Below are 2809 nucleotides of genomic sequence, written 5' to 3'. Positions count from 1 at the left end.
ATATATTCTCCTTTCATCACTCAAATTCAATATCTCCTTTGTTATCCAAGGATTTCAAACAAGCCTTTTATGTTTGTCTATTTCATCCTCTGCTGCCTTCAATATTTCGTCTCTCGAGGCTACCCGTTCGTCTTCTGTTGTGTTCCTTTCTCCATTTTCAGTCAACTGTTACCTAATAACACCTCTGAAACTCTCACCAAATTCTCATTTTTTTCAGGTTGTCCAGGTAAAACCTCCGTAATTTCTTACCTTACCACAGTATCCTCAACTTTAATCTGCAGTTCATAATCAATAAATTTTGGTTTAAGTACAGACCTGCCGCTGGGAATGTTTTCTGATTGATATCTGTTTACAACATTATACGTATAGCTTACCATTATACACTGACACATCAAAGAAAGTGGTATAGGCATGCGCGTTCAAATACAGACATATGTAAACAGGCAGAATACGGCGCTTCGGTCGGCAACGTCTGTATAAGACAACAAAGTGTCTGGCGCAGTTGTTAGATCGGTCACTGCTGCTACAACGGCATGTTATCAAGGTTTAAGTGAGTTTGAACGTAGTGTTATACTCGGCGCACGAGCGATTGGACACAGTATCACTGTGGTAGCGATGAAATGGGGATTTTTATGTATGGCCAGTTCACGAGTGTACCGTGAATATCAGGAATCCGGTCAAACATCAAAACTCCGACATCGCTGCTGCCGGAAGAAGATCCTGCAAGGATGGGACTGAAGACTACCGTTCAACGTGAGAGAAGGGCAAATCTTCCGCAAATTGCTGCAGATTTCAATGCTGGCCCGCCAACAAGCATCAGCGTGCGAACCATTCAACGAAACGTTATCGGTAAGGGCTTTTGGAGCGAAGGCCCACTCGTGTACACTTGATGACTGCACGACACAAAGCCTTACGCATCACCTGGGCCCGTCAACACCGAAATTGGGCTTTTGGAGCGAAGGCCCACTCGTGTACACTTGATGACTGCACGACACAAAGCCTTACGCATCACCTGGGCCCGTCAACACCGAAATTGGACTGTTGATGACTGGAAACATGTTGCCTGGTCGGACAAGTCATGTTTCATGTTGTATCGAGCGGATGGACGTGCACGGGTATGGAGACAATCTCATGAGTCAATGGACCCTGCAGGTCATCAGGGGACTGTTCAAGATGGTGGAGGCTCTGTAATGGCGTTGGGCTTGTGCAGTTGGAGTGATATGGGACCAATGATACGTCTAGATACGACTCTGACAAGTGATACGCACGTAAACATCCTGCCTGATGTCCTGCATCCATTCATGTGCATTGTGCATTCCGACGGACTTGGACAATTCCAGCAGGGCAATAAGACACCCTTCACGTCGTGAATTGCTACAGAATGGCTTCAGGAATCCACTTTTAAGTTTAAACACTTCCGCTGGCCACCAAACTCCCCAGACATGAACATTATTGAGTATATTAAGGGTTCCTTCCAACGTGCTGTTCAGAAGAGATCTCCACCCGCTCATACTCTTACGGATTGATGCATAGCCCAGCAGGATTCAATGTGTCAGTTTCCTCCAGCACTACTTCAGACAGTATTGGAGTCAATGCCATGTCGTGTTACGGCACTTCTGCGTGCTTACGGGGGCCCTGCACTATATTAGGCAGGTGTACCAGTTTCTTTGGCTCTTCAGTGTAAATAATTGAAATCTTCTGGTGTCTTCAAGCTCACTTCAACGTATCCAAAATTCTTTCATGATTATTTACCTAGTTCGTGCTCTAGCGCTATTCTGCTATAAAGGTCCACAGATCAATTTTCATGTCCTTTAAGGGAGGTACCGGTGAAATGTCATCCCGGTCACAAAAAAAAAGAAAAAAATCGCAGTGGGCTGAAAATTTATTTCGTAACTTATCTTGTCGTGCTGAATTCAGTGGATAAATCGAGTTCGTTGAACAAAATTTTTTTCATCACTTTCGAACTTTTGAGTTCTGAAAAAATCATTATTTCTTCAGATCCATACGTGGAGTCGGTGGTTATCATCTAATGTATTCACAAATACGTTTTGGGCCGAAAATTTTTAAAACTGGCGGAAGAGTAGCATTTTTCGTTTCGTCAATTTTTTTTTTCAAAGGAGTTGAAGTATAGTTGGCTTTTTAATATTCTATACATACAAAAAGTGTAAATCAGTTTAAAAATACTGTATATATAACAACTGATACGAATTTAGAGTAAAATAGAATTACCAGAATGAGATTTTCTCTCTACAGCGGAGTGTGCGCTGACATGAAACTTCCTGGCAGATTAAACCTCTGCGCCGGACCGAGACTCGAACTCGGGACCTTTGCCTTTCGCGGGCAAGTGCTCTACCAACTGAGCTACCCAAGCACGACGCACGCCCCCACCTCACAGCTTTACTTCTGCCAGTACCTCGTCTGGAGACGCCCGCGAAAGGCAAAGGCCTCGAGTTCGAGTCACGACCGGGAACGCACTTCTAATCTGCCAGGAAGTTTCATATCAGCACACACTCCGCTGCAGAGTGAAAATATCATTCTGCAAACATCCCCCAGGCTGTGGCTAAGCCATGTCTCTGCAATATCCTTTCTTGTAGGAGTGCTAGTTCTGCAAGGTTCGCAGGAGAGCTTCTGTAAAGTTTGGAAGGTAGGAGACGAGGTACTGCCAGAAGTAAAGCTGTGGGAACGAGTCGTGAGTCGTGCTTGGGCAGCTCAATTGGTAGAGCACTTGCCCGCGAAAGGCAAAGGTCCCGAGTTCGAGTCTCTGCCCAGCACACAGTTTTAATCTACCAGGAAGTTCAAACTAGAAGTA

General features: G+C 44.8%; 1 non-coding gene across 1 annotated transcript; it reads right to left on the bottom strand.

Annotated features, from left to right (window-relative positions):
• Positions 1-2296: 2296 nt before the first annotated feature.
• On the bottom strand, positions 2297-2371 carry Trnas-cga. Its single transcript has one exon. It is a non-coding gene; the product is annotated as a tRNA-Ser (tRNA).
• Between the last annotated feature and the right edge of the window lie 438 nt (positions 2372-2809).

Source organism: Schistocerca piceifrons, chromosome 4 (assembly GCF_021461385.2).
Source record: "Schistocerca piceifrons isolate TAMUIC-IGC-003096 chromosome 4, iqSchPice1.1, whole genome shotgun sequence".
NCBI lineage: Eukaryota > Metazoa > Arthropoda > Insecta > Orthoptera > Acrididae > Schistocerca > Schistocerca piceifrons.
Note: the sequence above shows the minus strand (reverse complement) of the source record. Positions and strands in the feature narration are given on the sequence as shown.